The sequence below is a fragment of the Ictidomys tridecemlineatus genome, chromosome 7 (assembly GCF_052094955.1).
Source record: "Ictidomys tridecemlineatus isolate mIctTri1 chromosome 7, mIctTri1.hap1, whole genome shotgun sequence".
Lineage (NCBI taxonomy): Eukaryota > Metazoa > Chordata > Mammalia > Rodentia > Sciuridae > Ictidomys > Ictidomys tridecemlineatus.
The window spans coordinates 175205876-175232808 of NC_135483.1; the positions used below are offsets into that span (position 1 = coordinate 175205876).

Here is a 26933-nt window from a genome sequence, read left to right on the forward strand (position 1 = left end):
GAACTCAGAAATGTCTTTTTCATTTAAAAGTAATACTTTAAAAAAATAAATATGATATGTGCTATGTAATAACTTTTTTACTTGTTCTTTTGTCATAAGTTTTAAGCAATGATAAAATAACAAATACTAAAACACATTGAAAGTTGTTTAATTTATCTTATCTCTGATAATTTGGCAAATGCAGGTATTAAAATATCAGGTTTGACACTAAAAATACCCCAATTCTCCCTAACACTAATAGAAGTTTCATAGTACCTGGTTTAGTTTTTAAAGAAGAAAATGACTTATGACTTCCTTTCTTTATATAAATTGTGGCCAGTAATAAGGGAGGAAAGCCTTTAATTGTAGGTTTTACATCATTTATTACTTGCATTGGTATTTTAATTAAATGTGAATACTTGAGAGCCTGTGAAAATAAACATAATTTTATGTATTAAAAATTTATATATTTAGTGATTGACAAGGTTTATAAGTACAAAAATACTTTCTAGACAGTAAATAAAAAGTTTAAACTAAATTGCTTGCCGTTTACCTAGAACTAGAGGTCGGAACAGAAACTATATACTGCTATTTTTAATCCTACCACAGCACAAATCTGATCAATTTTTAAGAGGTGAAGGTTACCTTATATGAATATATATTCATTTTCAATTCCTGCCAAATATATCTTTTTTTATACAAAAATAATGTGTACTTTATGATAAATTATTCAAATAAATATTTTTGTTATAGAATTCAGGTTTTACTATACCTTTTCTGCCAAGACTAAACAGAACTAATTTTCAGTTATATTGAACTGAGAACTTGATCAGGAAATAGCCACCACTAGGGCTATTATGTTTTAGATATATTTACCACAACATTATAATTTGTAAACATTTCACCAAATCAAATAAAATTCTAAAATATTTTCTTTTTTTATTGATTGTTCAAAACATTACAGAGCTCATGATATATCATCTTTCATACATTTGACTCAATTGGGTTTTGAACTCCCATTTCTACCCCAAATACAGATTGCAGAATCACATCTGTTACATACTCACATTTTTACATAATGGCATATTAGTAACTGTTGTATTCTGCTACCTTTCCTATCACCTACTATCCCCCCTCCCCTCCCCTCCCATCTTCCCTCTCTACCTCCTCTGCTGTTGTTCAATTCCCTCCCTTTTTTCCCCCCTGTCCCTTGCCTCTCATAACCTCTTATAATTTTGTGTATCATTGAAGGTCTCCTACCATTTCCATATGCTTTCCCTTCTCTCTCCCTTTCTCTCCCCCCATTCGTCTTTGTTTACTGTTAGTCTTTTCCTCATGCTCTTCCTTCCTGTTCTGTTCTTAGTTGCTCTCTTTATATCAAAGAAGACATTTGGCATTTGTTTTTTAGGGCTTGGCTAGCTTCACTTAGCATAATCTGCTCTAATGCCATCCATTTCCCTGCAAATTCTATGATTTTGTCATTTTTTAGTGCTGCATAATACTCCATTGTATATAGATGCCACTTTTTTTTTTATCCATTCATCTACTGAAGGGCATCTAGGTTGGCTCCACAGTCTAGCTATTGTGAATTGTGCCGCTATTCTGAAATATTTTCTTAAAAATACAATTATCTGGGGCTAGAGTTGTGACTCAGCATTAGAGTGCTTCCCTAGCATGTGGGAGGCGCCGGGTTCAATCCTCAACAACACATAAAAATAAATAAATAAAAGAAAGATATTGTGTCCAACTACAACTAATATATATATATATGGATATATGGGTACATGTATAGTGTATATACATAAAACATTAATTGAGAAAGATATATAGTGATATATTAAAATGTTTTCTTTTAACTCAAATATTTGTGAGTGATAATTGCTGTGAATGTTTATCTGCCATTTCCATTTTTGCCAATTATAAATAGGGACTTTTATATCATTAAAAATGATTTTTTAAAATATTTTAAGAAAAACTACATAGAAAACCATTCCAGATCATGCCAGTTCTTTATAGGTATGTGTATGTTAACCCAAATTACCAAAATTTTGATAATCCTATAATTTAATACATTAGTCCTATAATTTAATACATTGACATTTTCCATAAAACCATGACTTACATTACCTTTTGAATGTAAACTTTTGAGAAATTTTATTTTATAGCATTAAAAGTAGAAGTGTAAAAGAATACATTCTTCTAAAAATATACTGTGATATATACCTAGTTATCTATAAAGGAAAGTTGAAAAAAAACTAATTTGCTAGCTGAGTAGAAAAGAAAACTTGATAGTGTGTGTGTGTGTGTGTGCATGTGTGTTTATATCAGTATTCTAGCTTCTATAAGTGCTATAGGTTCTTCATTAATTTTTACTCTGTGATACAAATTTTGTCATATTGCTTCAGATTTATCAATAACATCAACTTAAATTTTGTACCTTAAATTATGTTATTCTGATTTTTAAGTATTAAATTAAATAATTATCAGAAGTACTTCCCAACAAAATATTAATAGTGTCATAAATTATAAGTGCCTTACATTGCACATAGCCATAATCCTTAGAGCAACCATATTAGCACATAATTATCTCTTTTTTTAAACAGATAAGGAAACTGAGACTCAGAAAGTTATATAATATAACCATAGAATTAACTAGTGAAAGATGGAGGAATCAAAATTAGTTTTGATTTCATGAAGAGTTCTTGTGGCAAAATATGGCATTGGTTAACCGACATCTGCTAATACTCATTTTGAATTATTTGGGTTCTACACTAGTATGCATTATTCAAGTGAAAACGCCCTAAAATCATGTAAGTGATTTATTTGTTGAGGACATATTACTTTTCATAAATTTAGAATTATATTGTTGTACTTTTTGTCATGCATTTCCTAGAAGTCTACAGGGGGTGCTACAGGTGATTGTCATTAGATTTTGAAACCATATCAGAAGGATTTTAGAGTAGTCCCAACTCAACAAGAACAATTCGATTTTACAGACACAGAAACATGGCTCCCTGAACAAGGACTTTGTGACTCACTCCTCTCTCATTTTTTATTCCACATTGGAAAAAGAAAAGAGGTGCAAAAATAGCCAAGTTTCTAAAAATACCTTTTAGTTACAAATGAAATTCAATCAAGTGCACATTGAAAATCTGCTCCAACACTTTAAGATCAGCATTTTCTCTCTTTTTTTTTAAGTAGAAAGGTTTTTTTTTTTCCCTCTAAAAGATTTATCTACTCCTTCCCTCCAATTTCCTTCAACCTCCAATCTCATTTTAATAAATGTCATCCCTTTCACCCATTATGCAGGTAAAAATCTAGGCAACCAACTCCCCTCCCTTTTTTCCCCCATTAATCTAAAGCACACACAAATCCTGTAGGCACCACCAGAGATTATATTAGCTCCACATGAATAACACCCCTTCTTCAATACCAACGTCTTGCTGTAGGCAGTGTCAGGCACTTATAATCCTATAACTTGGGAGACTGAGGCATGAGGATCCCAAGTTCAAGGCCAGGTTCAGTGATTTAGGGAAGCACACAGTTAATCTCTATCTGAATATTGTAATAGCTTCTCCTCTGATGTACCTGCTTTTCCTGCCCCTTTAGATTCTATTTTATATCAGATAGAAAACGACTTTATATTATTTAACCTTTAAATCAGATCATTTCTCTCCTTTGCTCAAATAACCGCACTGATTTTCAAATCACTCAAATGAAATTAAAAGTCCTTATCTAAAGCAGCAAAGCTCTGGTACTGTCTGAACCTCTGTTACTTTTATGATATCATCTCCAATGATGTTTCCATTCATGCACTAAGATCCTACCATGGGGCCATTTGCTTGTCTTTGAATGTGAATATAGAATTTTCTAAATGCTTGTTATTGATTTGTAGATTTATCTATGGATCCGGAACAGACCAACATTGGTCTGCATATGGCACTTGGAGTGCCCAAAACATTGAAATGCTTCAAAACATTATACCTAATATCTCTCAATCTCTATATGCCATATTATATCTTTATTTAGAATGTAAATTTTATCAGGCACAGACTATTTTGTTTACTACTCTTTTACAGCATTTAGAAATTCTTTACTCTTAGTAAAAATCTAATAAATATTTAATGGGTGGATGGATGAATGGTTATTGCAATGATGGAATTCTAGCTGGAAATCAGGTTTCATATTTAACCCAACTGTTATTTTTTTATACTCATAATGTCAAAATCACAAAAATTTTTAGGAGATCAGTAAGTCCAGTTTATGTCTTATTTATGTTATCAGAATTCAAGGTTAATAAAATAACTCAACAAAGGTAGAATAGCTAGTCAGGGACAAAAATGTCATATGCTTCACATTCCACTGAAGATTTTCATGAACCTGTCCAGTTTTGTGGAAAGAACTCCCAAGCATGATGCTCTGCTGCCAGAAGGAAAACTATATTATGAAAGTTGGCATGGGTACTAAAGAGCATTTGGCTAAACAGCACTAGTCACTTAAGTAATTAGAAAATAGATCCTTAGTAACATCTTAATTTTTTTCAAGTCCTGGTTAAATAAAGTCAAATGTATCTTGTTAAGAGGCAAGTTGTTTTGTCTTTTAACAGTGGTTTAACAAAAGGAGGTAGCATATGTAAATAGGAGCTAAACAATATTTCATGATAAATACAATCCTCAAACATTTTGAAACAAAACATGTATTTCAACTTATATTTTAATGCATTTTACATTGAAAGGATCCTTGTGGAGATCACTTTATTTTTAAATAAATAAGCTTGTTGCAAGACAAATAACCACCTCCTAATTTAACTCTTTTGTAAATTTATATATCAAAGATCACATTTGCTTAAATATAGTCACACCTGCACCAAATGATTGTATAACAATTAAATATCAATGGATTAGAATATTAAATTATTATAGCTATTATTATAGTTAATAATATTCATAAGATGTTATGAATTTTACAAATATGTTATGTCCATATTAACTACATTATTCTAAATCATAGAAGAAATGGTTTGAAGAACCAAAATTATTAGATTAAGTCCCAGGTCTCAAATTTGGGGTATCTTGGAAAAGATGACATTCAGAGTTATTTTGAAATTTTTCATGAATTACCAATAAAGTGATCCAATGTCCATAAATTCTAGATAGCTTTACCTTGGTATTATTTGTAACTTATGGGCAAGGAATAGAAGAAATTGTTAAAATAGATTAAGTTCTTTTATATCTGCAAAAAATGGGAATGAATAATAAAACTTTCAACTAACTGTATTATAAACCTTTTTATATTTGCACTTTATTCAAATATAAGTTAATTAAATATAGGAAAGTTACCAGAAATGTATCAGGGACAGAAAATGGACTTGATGTCATCACAACTTTGGTTGTTGTTCTAGGGAAAGTGCTCAGAGGATTCTACCGCATGAATGCCAATGATATTCTTTCAATATTGTGATTTATTGTGATTTTGCTTTGAGAATGAATTCTACAAGTTATGTTCCAGGTTTCTTGGTGTGTGTGTGTGTGTGTGTGTTTGTGTGTGTGTGTGTGTGTGTGTGTATACAGAAAATATATAATGTGTGTGTATGTGTGTATGTATGTATGTATGTATACGCATCTATTCATTTGAAATTGATTTAAACTTTACTAATTCTTCATTACCTATTAAATCAAATCCTGGTGACCTGCCTCATATTCAAGATTTGTCATAAACTGAAATTCTGCTAAAATACTCAAAATATAAACAAAATCTGATTAAACTGACATGTATCATTCAACTCACCTACAACTATTCCTTTAAAAAAATTCATTACATTGACATCACTTTGAAATTCTTTGACAAAATTCACGTCTATCATTATCTCCAATATCTAAATACTTTTCTTTTTTCAGAAAAGATGTGAGTTACTCAGTTCAGTCCCTAAAATTCTCATACAATGATTCATTCTATTTTCATTTGCATGATTATTTTACTTGTTTTCCAGTAAGTGGAAATTAATTCTCCCCTATATAATTAGCCAGTTCACGGAACCCTAAGATTCTGTTTGTTATTATCTTTTTAGGTAGACAAGACATGGTGCTTCTGTCATGCAAAAAGTTCATGAAGTTTTGTAGATATATGCCTAATTTACTGTATCTCAGAAAAAGTACATATTAATAATAAAGTATCAAAATAATAGAAAGTAAAACATAATATATCTAACATCCAAGGTATATCTTTTTTAGTTTCTAGTCTAAAAGCTTATCTTTATTTAATAATATTTCATACTCATAAACTAGATTTTCAGAAATAAGAAAGAAAATTTTAAATGTAATTGCATGGTTACTTTTCACACTTCTATAAAACTTAAAAAATTCTGAAACATAAGTCAAAAACTTTTACACATATGTGAGCACAGAGATATAAGTTCCAATTGTCCTTGTATGTTAAGTTTAATAATTGTAGTTAGAGGGAAAAAATGCACTTGGAATGTCAGACACTAGAGAATAGTTTAAGGTTTTCTCAAGCCACAGTACTCTGACTCATGAAGCTGGGTTGGGAATGATATTTCCCAGACATTGCTAGATTAGTGGTCACATAATGATTGTTCATTCATCTGCAATCACAGCCTCCTTTTACCTCATGATTATACCATCATCTTCCCAAATGAAGAATATTTTGGTACTATTTGTTTTAAATTTCAGGCATGTCTAGTATGTCCAGTATAAACTCAGCTCTCTTCCAGTAGCAAAAGCCTTTTACCCAAGTGTGGTGGCACATGCCTGAAACCCCCACAGCTCGTGAGGCTGAGGCAGGAGGATCACAAGTTCAAAGCCAGCCTCAGCAACTTAGTGAGGCCCTCTCTCAAAATAAAAAAAAAATAAATAAAATAAAACAAAAAGTAAAAAGGGGCTGAGAAAAAAAATCACATGCCATACTAGAATTACGTAAAAACACTGAAGAGATTGCTATACCGGTTTCCTTTGATAAATCAAACATTTACTATAGACCTAGTAGCTTTAGAATAACCTAGTCCACTCACCCTACAACTTGGCCCCTAATGCCTCTTACTTGCGAAACCCAGTAGTCAAGTGTATGGTCTTGGCTTTGTCCACTCAGTCCTGGACAAGTCACTGGCGTCTAATGAGGAAAATCCACAGGAGCTCTTGTGCTACTTTCTAATCCTTGACCTCTTATTTCTTCATTTTTATCAATATGTTGCAGAACTCTGATTTCAGATTTGCTTTGTTGTGCATATTCATATTCCCCTTGTATCACTGTTCTGGAAAATTCTGATTAATTTGACCAGATCAACCTGAGAACCAATGAACCTGTTCCCAATCTATACATTCCTTCTCCAATCTATACATTCCAAGAAGCATAATCCCTGTGTGCTTCCTGCTGTGTCTCCACTAGGGGGCCTGGTTACTCTTGCCTCTGATTTAGCTTTACATTGCCCTGGCATCTTGACAATATTGATCAATTTTGTTATGGTCAATATCTCCAACTTTCAGACCAAGAATCTAGCTGAGGAAAGGAACTAATTATTTAATGTTCCAGTAACGGTTTTTTAGAGTAGACTCCTTCAGAACACCAATGTCCACTAAGTCTGTTACCCTAAATGGCCACAGACTGAGTACTGCATCATTTTCTTTCTTTCTTTCTTTCTTTTTTCTTTTTTTGTTATTTTTGCATATACATGACAGTAGAATGTATTTTAACATATTATACATACATGGAGTATAGCTTATTATAATTCAAATCCCATTCTTGGGAATTACATTGACTTGTTTTTATTCCATTCTCTGCCTTCTGTTGATGTCACCCTGTTTTCAAACTCAACATTAAATAAATAGCCAATATAGGAATGCCAAACTTTGTTGAGAATAGAATTCTTGAGGCATATGATGCTAAGTTAGTAGAAAAACAATTCTTAGCTAAGTAAGTATACTTCATTTGAAAATATGTACTATTCTTTCTCTTTCCTCTGTGAAAAGTTAGCACACTTGAGGGCCAAGTGTCGCCTGGGGACCTTAACTAGCATAAAACATCCTGTTGGTTCTGAAGCTGTGAAACTCCATAGCAACACTGGCAACACTTAAACTCCTCTGGGACTCCTACATTATTTATCTTTGAATAGCTAGGGGGCTTTTTGCAGAGAGGCCCCTAACTACTGCAAGCATTTACTCTATTTAATGCTTTTTAATTAACAGTGTACAAACACCAATTCAGTGTGAGCAAGTAAAGTCTATGCACATTCCCGGATTTGTTTTCTCAACAGATTTGAAATTCAGGAGTAGAATGGTGCCAGAATTTTCTTTCTCAGTGTAGCTATCCCTTTTAACAGGAAAATGTGTTTATTCAAGAAGACACTGGTTAAAATAGAATAAAGCTGACATATACACAACATAGAGGAATGAGATATCTGGGAGGAGAAGTTGCTCCAGGAAAGTTCTCTTGTTGTTATTGATCTATTGTCAAGGAAAGAATTACAATTTAATATTAAACAATTGCATCTTCCTATAATATAATTTGTGGAGTTATAACTCTGAGTAATTAAAGAGTTAGGTAAGATCCACTTTGAAGCCATTGCCAGCTTTAACATTCTATGTTCACAATCTCTTAGAGAGCTTCTATGTAGCACCCAGTAATGGGGCATCAACTGATTATTATTACATCCTAAGCACACATGATAAAACTCAAATCAGGCAACTCTGAGATAAAAAATGAAGCATCCGCAAACTACCGTATACCATAAACCATATAACCATATAACCCTAGAACTCCCTTTGTAAATATCCGAGAAAGAAATTTTTTTAAAAAAGAAGCATCCTCTTAAGCACAGTTTCAAAAATTGAGAGCATATGCACTGAAAAACTCTTATAGAGTATAAGACTTCTCATAATACAACTGAATCCATTAAAATAAAGTTCTATTAGTTTGAGAACATTGTAAAGCCTTGTGTAGCTCTCATCTTCTGTATGAAGCCCACCATAACCTTCAATGGAAACAATGACTTTCTAACTACAGTGGCTGAAAGTTTCTTCATGGTTGCACTTGTAAGGAGGTGGAAACTGTAATCTTCTCAGGACTTCTGTCAGTCTTCTATGATTTACCTTTTTTGACTCTTCTTTTTCATTTGTAAAATATACCAAATAATCCTTGAAATGTTAGAGATCCAAGTGGCACCCTACATCCTTTATTGCTTTTGATGGAATTACTTTTTCTATAGACTGTTATGTTGGAATTTGCACTTATTAATGGATAATAGGTGGTTAAAAATTAATTTTTCTTTTGTTTTGTACTAATAAACTTAGTCTCTATTTTACTACTGCATGCATCACCAGGTGGCAGCATAATTCCCACAGAGTAACTTTTGGTGAACAGAGAAATGCTACAATGGCAAGATTGTATCATTCTCTGCCACAGCTATAGGCATTTTTTTTCCTACAGTGAATATAGACTAAAAACTAGCTGTATTCAGGTAATCATATTAATAAAGAGGAGTACACATGTTAGCATATACCAACAACACAATCAACATAAGCTGACAGGGAAGGGGGATGGTATCATTAGATGTGTTTGTGTATTACCTCTGTGAAGCACAAGAATAATAAAGTTATTATTACTTTCTGAAAATCTTTACAGTTTGAAGGGTAACAGTGACCAAGAAAAATCATATCATATGACATAATTTTTCCCTTAATATTAGGGAATGGAAGTATCAGGGGAAAAAAGTACACATTTTGCAAAGAATTGACAATGAAAACTGGGAAATGGGTAGAATAGTAGAAAATATCATAGTTTGAGAAGAATTATAAACTATTACATTTTAATATTTACATTTATTTTTATACATTAAAATGAATGATATATGGAAAAATAGTTTATTATGAATTTATCTTTCCATGCCATTCCAGTTTATAAAATGTCTACTTGGCATGTCATTGCTACCTGGCATGTCATCCTTAAAAGCTCACATTATGTTGACATGAAAATTTTAAAAGACTATACTCAGTACATGAATTATCTTTGAAAGAATTATATATATATAATATATAGATAGATAGATCCATTAAAACACACACATATATATGTGTGTGTTTTAATGGATCTATAAAATTAAATGGGTCATAAAATGTTAAAAGGTATTGTAAATTTTATAGGAAAATAAACAACTTTTAAAATTCAACAGTATGGCAACAAAGTCTACAATATCACCAAAGAGATTAAAATATTTTGCTAACTTACAGAAAGGAAGAAACAGCAGCACTTCAGTATATATAACTGAAAATGGCCCAAACTTGTCTTTACTCTCAATGTGCAAACATGCCAAGATATTTTAATTAAAAAAAAAAATCAAACACATATAGCCCACCAACTTACACACTTCCATTAAACCATAAAATATCATTCTCATTCACCCCCTCCTGAATTTATTCATTCTCTTTCATTTGATAACCATATATTTTTAGAACTTATTCTCCTATCCTAAATATTTGATTAATTTCTGGGAAAAACAGACATGCAACAAATTCTTTGACATAATTTCTCAGTTGTTCAGATACAACAAAAATACCATGAGGGTAAGAACATGGAGGGCACAGACTATAAACCCCTTCAGAGCAGGGACTGTGTTTATCTTGTTCATTGATGATTAACTAAAGTAATAGGAAGTAAACAAAAGGCACTCAACAGATTCCTGTGCATGTATACTATGCCCAAATTTCCCCAGAAACTGAGCAAGAGATAAAACTTACAACACTATTATTAATTTCCTGGCGCTGCCATGATAAAGCACCACAACCTGGTGTTAGAACAAAGAAGAGAAGATGAAAATCCTGGTGCCAGGAGAAACAGACTCCCACAGGATCCCCGCCTCGGGCATCACAGCTCCACTTTCTACCTCTACCTCTAAACAGCTCTCCCAATTTCTGTCTTTACATGACTATTTCTTATGCAGACCACTCACTTTGATTAGAAGTCTACCTTCTCCTCTATGACCTCATTTCACTATTACCTTTACATTCCTGTTTCCAAAGAAGGTCACATTCTGTGGTACAAAAGGTTAGGATTTCAACATATTCAAACCAGAAAAACTAGTAACATTACTTTTGTCTTCTTCTGCACTTACACTTTTCCCCTCAGTCCTCCTTCACTGGCCTTCCTTCCCATAAAAGCAGATCATTTGGGGATCGTGCTGTGGATGGAGGGCCAGTGTGCTGAGAACTTAGATTAACCTCTCATTGCTCAACCTGAGATTATCTGTTGTTTTGCCAGATTCATTCTGCTTGCGCTCGCTGGGTTTGGCTATGGTAAAATCATACAAATTACCATCATTTACGAGAACTGCTTACAGTCATGCCTAATTATCATGCAGTAGAATAACAATTATGCATATCATTAAATTCATGTGAGATGATCTTTGATGCAAGTTTTATTTGATTATGGCACTAAACTCTGTTCATGCATGCCTGGCCTTCATAGTGGGTTGCTTGCTCAGGAAGAATGGTTGTCTCTACTGCTTTAAATATAATGACAGTAATATTGGCCATAACTCTAACCTTCTTCACTAGAAATATCAGTTGCATAACTTGGTATCCACTTTGAAGTTTACTGCAATCAAGTCTGGATTTAAAATACAATTATTTCATTTATAAAATCTGAATTAAAAAGCACTCATTTTTAAAGCAAAGTGTGGTGATGTGGTATCAAATCAGTGATGTCATTGTATTCAATATCTAATATGTGCACAATATTTTGTCATGCACATCATATACACTAGCTCCTTTATTTCAGGAACACCTTTAAGTGGATAAATTCAAATTACATTTAATTTTTTTAATTATAAAAATAATACATGTGAATTTTAGAAAATTTAGGAATTATAAAGAGGTAAAAGTAAGAATAATCTATAGTCACACCATCCAAAAATTGCTACTCTAACTTTTAAAAGAGCCTTGGCACCAATAACTTGGCAAATCCCCAGTCCCACTCATTCTGGCTCGCCTTGATCCTTTCATTCTGATATGTCTGAACTGAGATTCTGTTTTACAAAAATTTGATTGATTTTTACTTAATAGATCACATAACTGTATTGTTGTTTGAACATTAAGATTGACTTAGACTTTTGAATATTTGTAAAATGTAGCTAAGAGTATGGCTCTAGATAAGAGTTCCTGTGGTCAAATGCGTCTCTATAACATCTACTTTAGTGACCGCTTGCTAATTACTTTTCTCTGACTGAAAATTTCCTTTATAATAGGAAGATAATAATAATTCCTTAAAGAATTACTATGCTGGTTAAATGAAACAACCTATATAAAGCAGTCAGGAGCAATATAGTACCTAGCACATCCTAGGGCTCAAAGAAATAGCAACTGTTAAAGAATTATTTTACAGAACATGGAAGTGTCTATGGCACTCATTCATTTTCCTCTTTCTCTCTGGACTTCCCTTCCATCCTTCATTGTGAGTGTCTCTTCCTTTGTCATTTAAATATTTGCCTATAGAACTTAGACATCATCTCTTATCCTACATTCTCTCCCTAGATAACCTTACCCACTCCAGTGATTTCCATTAGTATCTAGCTACTGATAGTGCCTGTATTTCTATTTACAGCCCATATCTTACTTCCTGAGCTTTCTGCCCCATATCTATTTACTGCACATCTCTATTTGGAAGTCTAAAGGCCTTTCAAAACACAACAAGTTCAAAATTAAACTTTTTCCTTTTCTCAAAATGAGCTTCTGCTCTTATGTTTCCTCATTCCAGTAAATAACCATGAATAGCTCTCAGCTACTTCAGTCAGAAGACTGTTATTTTCCACTCAGTTCTCCCTTACCCCACAGCAAATCCATCCAGTCTCTGCTATTCCAAATCCCAAACAGCTTTCATACCTTTGTTTCTCTGGTTCCCAACTGACACTGCCCAACTACCCTGGTCTACATTATTCTCATCTTTTATCTAAATTATTGTAACATCCATCTGAACAGAATTCATTCAAACCATCCCACACAGTGCTGTGATTTTCTTCAAAATAGAAATCTGATCATGTAGTACTCTGGTGTAAAGTCTGTCAATAGTTTCCCTCAGTTTCTGTGATAAAAGGCTTAGAAGGTATGGATCTTCCAGCCTTGCCTTCCTGCCCAGCCTGCTGCTGGGTATTCTCCACTCCCACTTCATCTCATCTAATCAGCACTCTCCACACCATAGTGTCTTCCCATGAACTCCTCTCACTACTCAGGAACTATAATTTCTACCCTTTCGTCACCAAGCTAACTTCTTATTTACTCAATTCTCAGCTGATGGTCAAAACATTTTTAAAAAGCAACATCTACTGTTATAGCTCCACTAAGGACACTAAATGTCATATCGTGATAAGTTGTACAGAAAAAATGGTTTTGCCATTAATGATATATTTTAAACTCAGTGGAATGAATATTCTCCATTTTCCAAGTCCTGAATATATATGCATTTATATACACATTCAAAGGTAGAGATACATGTCAAGTTAGAGTTTGTAGAAGGAAGTACCAGGTGTGAAAAAAGGCATGTTTTTGATTTGAAAAGAAGAGATACAAAATGAGATTTCTCAACACATCTCACCACTTTGTGAAAATACATCAGGCATAAGCTGATGGATGATGCCTCTAGTACTTCAGGATGATCTCCTGAAGTACTTACTCCACAACAGTAAGTACTTCAGGAGATAATAGTTATCTATGCAACAGGTCAACTCTATCTCAATGTCCCCAATGATTGGATTCCACCTAACATTAGATAGGTTTTTAATTATAATTCTCTCCATGCCAAGAAAACCTACATCATTTTTCTCCATCCCAATAACTTACAGACATATGCTATATTCAGTGCCCTCATTTGTTGCCAGTGATGAAAACTACGTAGATCACTAGAAAGTTTATTTTTGTTTTGTTTCACTTGAGAGTCCACTGGCAAAAAGGGAACATTAAAATACTTGAAGATTCCCACATTCTAACACTTATGTTAAGCACCTTAGTAGAACAATGCTCTCCTGGAGATAGTGAATAAACTATAACTCAACTAAATATATTCTGCACTTCTCACCCCGTATTCCTGACTCCTCTTGTCCTACTAAATGAGACTATTATTAGCTTTCATAGATTGCATTTTTCTTCCCAATTCTTCCCTCCTACCCTAACCGCCCAATATCCCTTCCTTTTGTACTGTGACGTTGTACTTCCTCTTTCTAAAAGTAGAGTATATTTGCCCACCAAACTGATGCTGGGTTTACCCTTCTGATAAACTGTGATCTGGCTAACAGAATGTACGCAAGAAGTAAAAATCCCAATTCTCAGCATAGGCATAATGAAACATTACATGTTCCACTGTCTCTGTATTTCATTACTACTCTCCAAAAAAGAACAGGTCTCAGCAAGGATGAGAGACACAGAGGGGCATGGAGGACCTATGACTTGGAAACAAGCCCAGACTAGATCAGCCAATTCACAAATGATTGAGAATAGAACCATCTTCCTAAGGCACTGAGTTTGGGATTGCCTGGTATGCAGTATTACTTTGTAAAATGTTAAATGACAAATCTTAAGCTTCATTTACCTCTTTTCCAAAAATTAGTCTTGGCACCATCAAAGTAAATTTTGGCAAGATTCCCATTTTTCCTCCTCTGGGTTCTACATGTATCAATACAACAAGGGCCTCAACTTCCACAGGCTTACTAAATACAATACCCAGAAATATTCTTCAGTGAGTACTTACTGAGTTTAAATAAAGTCCATGTTCTTTGAAAGGTACAGAATCTATGGAGAAAAAGGATACTTCCCCATAGATTTTATTTATTTATATGTATTACACTAAGATACAATATAATAAATCCTATGGAAAGAAAAATACAATGTATTAAAACCAACATAGCATATTATATTTTTATATCTTTTAAATAAAACAATTATAATTTATGCACATGGATATGATATAACCATCTTACAGAAATCCAACCTCCATTTCACAATATATGTTTTTGGTACATTCTAGTTCATAAAGCATGATTGCTCCCATTACTATGTATGAAACTTCTCCTACAAGGTAGGAAAACAGATATAAAATCTATGCATTTTACTTATAAAGAAAGTAAAAGTGAAAACGACTCGGAAGAAGTAACAACCGATTACATTCATTGGGCTCATATCTGCTCAGCTCTCTGCTTAACACTTCACAGGAAAGATTCCATTCTATCATTACAATGAAAAGTAGAAAAGTCCTAACTATTATTTCTCACTTTTCAAATGAGAAAACCAAGCTCAAGTAACATGTTTAGTTAATACTATTTGTAAACGTTGGAGGCAGGTTTTAATTTTTTGTTGTTATTGTTATTGCATTTGTTTTTGTTTCTTTGTTTAGGACATGGGGAGGTTGAACTTAGGGACACTTAATCACTTAGCCATATCCCCAACCCCTTTTTATTTTCTTTATTTTGAGACAGGGTCTGCTAAGTTTCTCTTGCTTAGAGCATTGCTAAGTTGCTGAGGCTGGCCTTGGACTTCTGATCCTCCTGACTCAGCCTCTTGAACTGGTGGGATTATAGCTATGTGCTACCATGCTTGGCTAGAGGCAGGTTTTGTGCCATTCATATATTTACATGCATTTATTCAATAAGTAGTTAATAAATCCTCACAACATGAAAAACAGTGAGGTCTGAAGCCCTGATCCTTAACAAACTATATTAGTATGAAGGGAACTGAGAAATACGTGTGAACTCTGCAGTGGTTCCCCAAACTGATGCCTCCAAATATCAGTGAGAATCTATGTTGAAAAGATAGTGATTCTTGGAGAAGCTCAGAGACCTGTGTTTTTAAACAGCCTCTAAATTATCTAGATAAATACAGCCAATTGAGAGCACAGTGGTTCCCAGGTGTGTATTCCCTGATGGTGCTGGGAGATTTAAAAAAACAAAACAAAACAAAAGGCTTAAATTAGCTTTTTATGAGGCCATATATTTATCATTTTTATTTCTAACTGCAGAAAATAAAATATGAGTGCTACATTAATCACATAATATAGGCACAGAAAAGGTTGGTCAAAGAAATCCCCAAGTCTGGAAATTTTGGTTTGTGGTTTATTTTCATATGTTATTCTTTAAGGGAACAATAACTAAAAAGTATATGTGGAGGCTCATATTTTCTAACCTTCTTTACTTCCCACATGTAGAATTTATTGGTTTAAACACTGTCATAAACTGAAGCTTGCAGAATTGTCATAAAAACAAAAAAAAAATGACTGGAAGAAGAAGAAATATTCTATGCTGCAGGGTAGAGAGTGTCAGAGATTGTCTCCCCTCCAGGTCAGCGTAATAAATAAATTATAGAGTGCAGGAAAGCTAGCATGGAACAAGCTGTTTCATCCCAGTAAAATAAGGCAGATAAAAAACCTGTAACAATTAACCTCATATCAAGAGGTTAAGCAGATAAAGAGAATGTTTCACTTTACAACATTGTCAGTTTATTATTCAAGATTTATCAATGATCAATTACTAGAAACACCTAGCATAATACCTACTATATGTCCTCTCTAACATGTAATATTTAGAAATGTGTCTTTATATGACATATATCTAGAATAGAGACTGGCATTTAGTAGGCCCTAAAAAATATCAATAGGTGCTATGGTTTAAATGTGTCCTCCAAAGATGATAGGTTGGAAATTTAATCCTTAATGCAGCAGTTTTGCAAAGTGGGAGCTTGAAGTGGTTATTAGGTTTGGGCAGCTCTGACCTCATAAATGTATTGATTCCATTAATATTCAGTGAGCTCCACACCCCAGCAGTGAGTTCCTAATAAAAGAATTGAGCCTCCTCCTCTCCTTCTTCCCTCTCTTACATTCACACATATGCACACACCCTCCTCTTGCCCTTCCACCTTCCACTATGGGATGATGCAGCAGGAAAGCCCTTACCACATGTAAGTCCCTCAATCTTAAACCTTCTGGCCTCCTTCTAGAAAACAAATGTATTTTCCTTATTAATTACCCAGTCAATAATATGCTGTATTAACAATACAAAATAAACTGAGATAATGAGTGAATGAATGAGTGAATTCCAACAGCAACGGCAATTCTACCAAGGGTACTCTCCTGTTCTAACACTGAGTTAAAACAAAAATGACTTGGAAATTGAGAGGGAGGAAAGTGATTCACATGTCTCAATGGTTTAAAAGGAAATATATTTTTAATATATTATTATTTAGGGGAATAATGACTAAAATATATGTGGTGGTTCATGAAATATAATATATATGTTTGTTTGTTTCATTTTGTTTTTTTAACTTATTACAAACTGTGACCCACGCTAACCCAGTTTCAATGTATAAGGAAACCATTGACTTCTGGAAATTGTGGATTTTATTCACAAGTGCTGAGAGTGTTTTGTGTTTTGTGTCCTTTGAAATAAAATTTATGTCAAAAATAAAACGTGCATAGATTTCAATATACATTGCCCACTTAAATTGAAGTATCATAGTATTTAATATGCTAAGAGTTAAAAATCCAAAGTGTTAAAACAGCACAAAGGTATGTCTGAGCTAGTTACTGTTGAGTGGCACTAACTATGGATTTACTCACTGCAAACCGTCCTTGATATGCTGCCTGTCTCTTCCTGGTAAATGGCAGTGAAGGTCAGTGAATCTAATTTGACAATAATGAGCCTGCTCTGCAATGTGTTATAATATTGTGCCCCCTCTTCTTCTTTTTTTAAAGGTATCAGCCAATCAAAAAGGCTATTCAATGACACCAGGGAAACCCCAGGAGAGCTGGAGAGAGTCAAAGAACGCTCCTCTCTTATTTTTCCTTTCCAATAATGGAGACAGGGGAGGTTATGAACATGTTCAATATGCATTAAAACAAAACCCAGCCTGATAGGAATGCTTTAATTAATAACAATTATCTTCTGCAGCATTATGATTCAAGCCAGGTCTCTGAGCATGAAGGAGAAACTTGACACTTGTGCTTCTTTGTGGACAGAGAGATTTTAAGCAAAGTTAATGGAAACTCAGCGGATGAATGGTGCCGAAATTCAAATGTACTGTAAAATTACTGAAATGATTTCAATGTCGCAGGACTACACTGCATTGCATTTATGATTATTACCCCTTTCTACGCTTTACTGATATTTTGTCAAATATCTTAAAGCTTATCTTCAAAAAATGGTATCCTTCAGATAAGAATGTTGATGCAACAAATAATAATAATCCGTTATTGTTTCTATAATATAATATTATAAAATATATCCTATAATATATTCTATACACATGTAAACAGCCTACTATAATTTCTACATATAATTTTTATAATAACATGAATAATAATAATGATGATTATTATTAGCGAAGATAAAAAAGTCAAAATGTTGACCTAAGGATAATGACCCACCAAAAGCCAAATCCCACCCCAAATATCTTTGCAAATCATTTTCTATATCCTGAAATTTTATTTATCAAAAAATGATTTTAGAGCATAATTTGTGAGAATTATTTTTGGTATATGCTTAAAATATATACTCCTGAGCCTCACCCCACACCTTCTACCTTACCATCTCTTAGGAGAGTGTCCATAAATCTGCATTGTAACAAGTTCTCAAGATAATTCTCATGTACCCTAAAACTTAAAAAGCATTGTCCTACAGTGGAGGTTCTTAAACTGGGAGCCATCAAATTCAGGGGTTCATGAACTTTAGATGGAAAAAATACACCTTGAATGAAGTCTAAAATGTAGCTATCCCTTCAGTTATGAATATAGTAAAAAAAAATCACAGTAGTTTTAGAACATCTGAGTTTATCAGCAGTAAAAATTATAGAAAATATCCTATTATATTTGTTATAGGTATCTCAAGATATTATTAACATTGATCACTAGTTTGAAAGATGGTAGTTATTACACTCCCTGTTAGAGCTTTTAATTTAATGAATTATAAAATGAGCATATTTAAATATTTAAATATTTTGACAACTGTATTTCAATATAATTTGTTTCTTTTGTAACCCTCTGTATTTAATATATTTAAAGATAATTTTCCAATAGAGTCCACAGGCTTCGTGAGACTAGCAATAAGGATTCATGACACATATGAAGTTCAGAAGCCCCTGCATTTTTGCAGAGGGAGAATGAAAACATGGAGAGAGCTAGATGCAAGCTGTGCGTCTGCATCACACAAACCCTTCTTGGCATTTCCTTTGAACGGATATAGATGTGGGAGCATAAAGGAAGGTGGTTTATAAAATGCCAATGTGTTTAAAAGTGAGGTGGGGGAAACAAGACCAGAAACACCTGTCAGTCACGAATGGCTTATTGGCCGAGTTCATCAGCAGGGGACTTGAGTTTGATCAGTTCTGCCATGATTAGTGTCACTACAGTCAAGTGTAATTTCTGTATAAATAGAAGTGGTGGATTGGAAAATAATTCAGTCCATCCCTCCAAATTGTCTCAGTCAGCACAGACATCAAAATCTGTCAGCCTGAGGGGGGAAGCACACATACGCAACGAAGCCTATAATTGTATTCAGTATTCAAATATTTCAAACTACAGAATATTATTTGCAATATAAAACCAAAGAAAAAATCAATGTTGATTGTGCAGCTTATCTAATTGTGAAAACAAGGTTTATACATTTTTCATTGTCTTCTTTGATAAAAGCGAGCAAATATAAATTTTTGTATTTCATCACTTTTGCACTGATTGGATATTTTCAACTCTAAACCTGTTTTTCATCTAATTGTTTGACTGAATCCAATCAGTTGTTCAAGACAGAGACCTACAGACCTCTGCTCCCTCTTAAATCCTATTGTTTTTATCTCCTTAATTTCCTTGAAAGTAATTCACTTCTTTTAGGTCCATTGCTGCTGGGTTAGTTCAGACTATCATTATTTTAGCTAGTGTTACAGAAATGAGTCCTAACCGGGATCCTTGACTCCAAACCTGCTTGCTTCCAATCTCTTTTCTCCATATGGTATAGGATAACATTTTGAAAATGCAAGTTTTGGTGTCAGGCCCCTGCAAAAACATATCTATGGAATCCCACTGCTCTTAGACTACATGCCATACTTCTAAAAATAGCATAACAGCCCTTGACGATCAGCCCCAGTCTTATTCGTCTAGCACCCCTCCCCCCATGCTATAGACTTCACAAACACTAACTTCTTCCCATAGCATTTCTGGGCTTGGGGACATGCCTTTCCTCTGATTAGGATGCTCTGCTTATAGGACTAATTTCACCTGTCATCTCCTGTGGAAAGTTATCTCTGGCCTCTTCAAGCTGAGACATCCTCCCTAAGTGCTTGCCTAGTATTTGGCATTGGCCCTTTCCCTCCATTCATTACATCAGACTTATCTAATTGTGAAAATTGTGAACTTGCATTTTTTGTTGGATTAGCTAAATTAATAAGCAGTATTACTGTCAACACAACTGTATTTGACACCTATTGGTAGTTGCAATCTCAACTTATGCTTTAATAAATTAAGAATGAGATACAAAACCATAAAATTTACCAAGGGAGATGTTTCACATAACAGAATGTATTTCCACCATTAAAACAGATGTGTATATATATGAGAATCCTCTTGATTTTTAAGTAACCTCAGGCCCTCAGTCTATCTTCTCAGCCTTCACAGGGGCTGATGTCAAAGGCATCAAAATTGACTAATGTTGCCTTAAGTGAAGGTGACCTCTTTACTTCTTCTGGGCATCTACTAGGACTTCCCAGAATTCCATTGATAAGAAGTCTAATCAATGGCAGTAAAACCCATGGTGGGGGTGCTTTTTTTAGTGCCTGGAGCACAGTAAAAGTTTTAGGAAGTATTTGCTCAATGATTGATGAACCATTTTCCACTTAAGTCAGAGCTCTACCTAAGCCCTTGTCCTTGAGGCCCTCAGACTAGAACAAAGGAGAACAGAGGGGCAAAGAAACTGGTTCTGAACACTTGATCTGATATCAGTGAAGATAACTAACCAAATTTGATTGTGTCACCCTGTTGCTTATATAACTTATATAGGCTCCCCCAAACTACAAAACAGATATTATAATCTTTGGAAGAAACTAATAATTATGATGAGAACTAATATTTGCTGAATACCTACTGAATACAGACACTATGCTAAAGAGATTTGCACCTGTCTCATTGAATGCTTTCAACACAATGGGGTGGGCAATAATATTATGTCCATTTTAAAGACAAGAAAATCAAGAAAAAGTTCCTTGTCCAGAGTTGCATAGTGAAGAGCAGAGACGAAAATAATCAGCAAGTAATCTAATTTCAGAGCTTGCATAGTGACTCATTTTAGTATATAAATCATGAAACATTTAGTGCCAACCTAGATCACTAGATACAAACTTTTGAAACCAAAATATCTTTCATCCCTCACCTACTGATCTACCAAGAACCAATCCATTTAACTATTGGAAATACTTGAAACCAGCCATATCCTTATAAGATTTCTGTGAGATCCCATGTTATCTCCTTTGCCAAGGATTCCCCTGTATCCAACATGTCCACAATTGTTCATCCTATAAGCTCCATATGTAATATTCCCTGGTCTGAGAGCCTACCCCAACCCCCTCAGAAAGATTAAATTCTGGAACCTCATTATACCTTGTACTATATTATCATTGACATTGTCAAGTAATCATATCTCTCTGGGCCACCCTTCTCTCTAATAAGATAGACAACAGGTTCTCTGAAGAGAGAGATAATGTCTAATTGACCTTTGTATATTATTTACTAGTGCAGCTCCATGCCTCAGTTCAAGCTCAATAAGTATTCCTTAATATAAAATGAGGTAGGAGGAGGGGAGTTTGCTTACCACAAGATTAAGAAGTGACTTCAAAAAGCTGAAAATGCAATATATACAAAAAATACAATATATTATGAAGAGTGAAACAGGACCATTAATGTAAGGAAAAAACAATAAGCCAGGACAATGTCACTGTGTGTGATAATGAGAATATACATAATACTCCTAATATTGACTGCAAGATGAGTAAATGGCTGAATTATGGTCAATACACTGTTTTTAAGGAAGCATTTAAAAATAATGCATCTTGGAACATCTGCCACCTAGAAAATTTAGAACCAATTTTTTTCACTTAAAAGAGCAAATATAAATCATTTATAACAATAAATATTTATTATGTGATTATAGTTGGATAAATAAGGTCTGTTTGCAAACATGAACATACAAGGCATATACTTTTCAAAGAGCAGATGTTTATATTGGCTCTGTCTCAAATGATTGCATGTACCTGGACAAGTCACCTAACTTCACTAGGCCTTGAATTCCTCATCTGTGAAATGAGGATAAGAAATACATGTCTGTCTTTAAAATCCCTCATCCATGTGGCTATTTAAGATATATATTCATCAATTGCTAGGTTCTTCTCCATGTAAGAGGTGTGGTTGAATTTTCCTTTGAGCATGGGCTGGACTTAATGACTCACTTTTAACCAAAACGGTGCTGTAGCATTGGGCTCCCTTTTGGCAACACTCTTCTATGTAAAACAAGGTGCCAGGTCATAAAAACAAAAGATGTCCAAATAGTGAAAAAAGTAGGTCTCCAGTCAACAGCCAACAAGAAAGTGAAGAATGCCAACAAAGAAAGTGACCTTGGAATTGCATTTTCTACCCTGGTTAAGCTGTGAGTGGACAGCAGCACTAGCAACATCTTCACTGCAACCTTGCACCTTTGCAGAACCATAAGTAATTCAGAAATGACTTTACAGAGCCACTCTCAGCCCCTGATCTTCAAAATCTACAATATTATGTTTGCTGTTTTAAGATGCTAAATTTTGATGTGGATTTTTATGCAGAAATAGATAAGTTATAGACACCAGAATCCTATGTATTAATTTTGTAATATCATTATTTTTTCAGGTATTTCCTAATTCTTGATGACTATTCTTTTTCACAATATCTCAGATGGTAAATTAATTGCTACTGCAGATTTACTTCTTAACTAAAATTACTGAGGTTAGAAAACAGATTTTACACTTGTACAATGTAGATTTACACATGCATTACTTATACACTTAAAAGGATTAGAGTTAATATATTTTCAATGAAAAGGAACTCATCTAAATGCCAGCCCAACTTGCATAATGTGGACCCCATGCTGTGGAATTTGCTGCTTTCCTGAGTTGTGCATGACAGGCTAGTTGCAATTACATAAATGAATTGTTTTCTATCATCCTCACTGGTGCATTAATGAAAGGCTACACAATTAAAGAAAAGATCATACTGCTTGAAGAAGGCGAAGCAACCAGTTTAAACAAGGAGATGAAATTAAAATCATTTTACTAGCACTGTTTTCCAATCCAGTAATTGCTGAAACAACTCTGAAATCCTATGTACATCCATATTCAAGAGTCTTACCCAGAGCCAAATTTACCATTAAAAATATGATGGATGCCTAATTTTCTTTCCTTAATTATTCTATCAAACCAGAAAATGGAAAATTTATAAAACAATGAAACAGGAAAGAGATTATTTTTAGGGTTATCCCATGTCCAAAGCCTTAATTCAAACTCTCTTCAACAATAGGCTTCTCGAAGACATCCATGGTAAACCCGATGTGATACTATTTCTTCTGTATTTCATTCATCATCCTTTTTTCTACCTAAAATTTCTATCTTCATTTTAGCATCACTTTTTCATGAGCAGAGGGACTATGTATAATAAATATTGGGCTCAACTATTTTAGATGAGAGAAGGACTAGTTAGTGTGTTGTCAATCATAAAGAACCCTGGGTTGGGAGCTTCAGGCTCATCCCTGTGCTTTTAGGAGGTTGTAGGATGGTTGTAAACTCAGATAGGTAGTAGCATAGGAAGATGGGAGAAAAATGAAAACTAAAAACTATTAAAAATTGACTTATAATCTAGTGGCTCATAATATAATCCCCTGACCCTTCTCATTTCTCTTGCTTCCTGTTAAAGAGAGTGGAGCTTTATCCATGAATCCTACCCTAACCAAATAAAGCCTTTTTAAAAATATGCATTTACCATACATAAAAATCTTATAAATGTATGTGAACATGAATGAAAAATTGAAAAGTTAAATTGCCATTTTCTACATTCCTTTTGTAATTACATCCACATTTTTATTACATTGTAATTATAATGTGATTACACTCTACCATTCTATATTTTCCTCTTCCGAAAAGAGGATGTGCATCCAATGCTAAATTTCACTGGAAATGCATAAGTCTGGGCCTAAGGGCTTTTCTTTGTTGAGAGAATTGGAGACACTCTTCACAGAGTCTCTTAATCAAGTTGCTGACCATTTTTCTCTGAGGCCTAAGGCCTTCTGACACTTGATGGCCTCTTCTTAATTGATACTTTGACCTTTAGGAGACATCACCACAATCTTATCCATCACTAGGAGTAGATAGGGAAGGGGGGGAACACTTGATTTTAAAAGCAGCACTACAATATCTACATTTGAAAGTACAAACTAAGAAATTCCAAAAAGGCACTGCAAATGCTACAATATCAAGAGTAAAATAAAATTAGAAAGAGGAAAATATGCATTACCAAAAAAGAGCAGTGATGTGCTCCATATACCATGAATGTTCAAGATTTTTCATATACAGAAGGATATAATCCAAGCTTTCTCATTTAAAGATGGAAGAATGAATTTAAAGATGGAAGAAAGCAAAATAACAATAATTCAAAGAGTCTTTAATCTCCGTCTGCTATACAACTAAGATCACATAAAATATTTCTAGTCTCCTCACTCATCTATCTTCATATTTAAGATTCATTGAGTAAAAAGAAACCGTTTTATGTAATTTCCTTTATTTTTAAATTTTTTTTAAGGAGAGAGAGAATTTTAATATATATATATCTATTTTTTTGTTTGTTTGTTTGTTTTTTTCGGCAGACACAACATCTTTGTTTGTATGTGGTGCTGAGGATCGAACCCAGGCCACACGCATGTCACGTGAGTGTGCTACCGCTTGAGTCACATCTCCAGCCCTATAATTTCCTTTATTAATACTTCTCTATAAAGGAGTATTTCTACTAATATAATGAACTTTATTAAAAGTTATACCACACCCATCTACCTAAGTTTCCAATTATCTTTGCCTCCAGACAGGAGTAGCTACTTGGTAAAATGAAATCATCAGAATAATTCCTCCAGATTCATAATGCCTTATTTACATATATAGTAATGATAAAAGTAGGAAAGTGTTCCACTAAACTCTGAACTATTTTGTATTAAGAGTTTGTGTCTTAACTTAAGCATCTCTGAATGTAAGACTTCATGTAGCTAAAAACCTTCAATTCTTGGAGGATCACATTCTTAATCTTTTTCACCAACTGCTTTTTAGATATGAAAGAAATATATACTTAAAGGAAATTTTGAAAGAAAAAATAAAGAAAGCACTTCTTATTAACTACCTGACCCTAGCATACTAGTCCTTTGGTTATATGATTATCAATAATTCAGTAATGCAAACTAAATAAGTGAAACCAACACTAAACTTTAACATGATAAAAATAGCCTATGAATGGAACCTAATTCCTATAGTAACTGGTAGTGAATTATAAATTCATTAGCCTTTTTTCCATGTTATATTATTTCATAAAAGACTACAGACAAATACTGAACTTTACTATAAAATATGCTAAAGCATTTAGAGGGAAGTTTACTGAGTTCTGAAATTCATTATGAAAATAATTATGAATTAAATTAAAATAGTGGTTAGAGGGATATGATGATAGTAGATAAATAAAATGTAAGTATGATAGAATGTCCATGGTAAAATCTAGATGGCAAGTACGTCTTTCAAAACACTCTATTTAATAATTTTTCACACTAAAATATGAAGGAGAACCAATGCAATTTATCCTTTAATCATATGAATTAAGGAGTTGATTATTTTGAAATTCAGGCAAAACAATTTTATAGAAATGACAACATAGTACCTGGTAGCTCACTTGGCCTTCACAAAAGATTTCTTTTTTGTTTACTTTGGGTAACACTTGAGGGCAAGAATGCCAAATCTCTTCACTTACATCAGCATTCTCTGCAAACAATTTGCAAACTAGGCAATAATTCAGTTTATCTCCTTCTGTTGGAATCTCAGAACTAGAGACTCTTATCTATGAGAAAGTACCAAGTTTTATTTTATGGCATTTTTTTTTGCTGTTTCCATTTTTCATTCAGATGAAAAAAAAAAACAATGAATCCTTATTAGTCCATATTCTAATATTCCCTGCTAATTTTCTTTTCCTACTAGTTACTCTTCTACACCATATTTTTCAGGTATTTCTTTTTATAGAACATGATAATAAAAAGAATAAATAATATAGAATCACTATTCATTAAAAAGAGGGAAAAGCTGAAACAAAAACTATTTTCCAGTTTTCCACCTGCTTTTAATCCCAGCAGCTCACTGTGCTGAGACCAGAGGATAGTGAGTTCAGAGCCAGCCTCAGCAAAAGCAACTCATTGATAACCTGTCTCACTGATAAAAAATACAAAAAAGGCTTGGGTATGTGGCTCAGTGGTTGAGTGCCCCTGAGTTCAATCCCTAGTACTCACCACTTCCCGCCTCAAAATTATTTTCTATTAATTTAACTTGATCACTGCTACAAAGCTTACAGCTTTTTGGTGGTATTTTGAACATATCTGAAATTCAATTTTTGATCTAATGTATAAATAAAGGACTGAGAGATTTTATTTTTAAAAATATTAAAAGGTAATAAGAATTTAACTGCTCAGTCTATAATTAACACAGGCTGTCCCAAAGAATAATGAAAAGTTTTAATGGAATTACATGGATCGATATAATTTGAGACGGCACATGGAAACAGCTTTAGCAATTGGACATTATGTCTGTCTCCTCACTAGATTTCTACCAGTAAGTCCAGTCACACAAGTAATGTGATAGGCCCTTCATATAGCTTGTGCCTCTCCAGATAAGTTT

At 33.6% G+C, this 26933-nt stretch overlaps 1 protein-coding gene across 6 annotated transcripts in view; it reads right to left on the reverse strand.

Moving 5' to 3' along the window:
• Window positions 1-26933, reverse strand: part of Erbb4 (erb-b2 receptor tyrosine kinase 4) — a 1041723-nt gene that overhangs the window by 662197 nt on the left and 352593 nt on the right. The window lies entirely within an intron of this gene.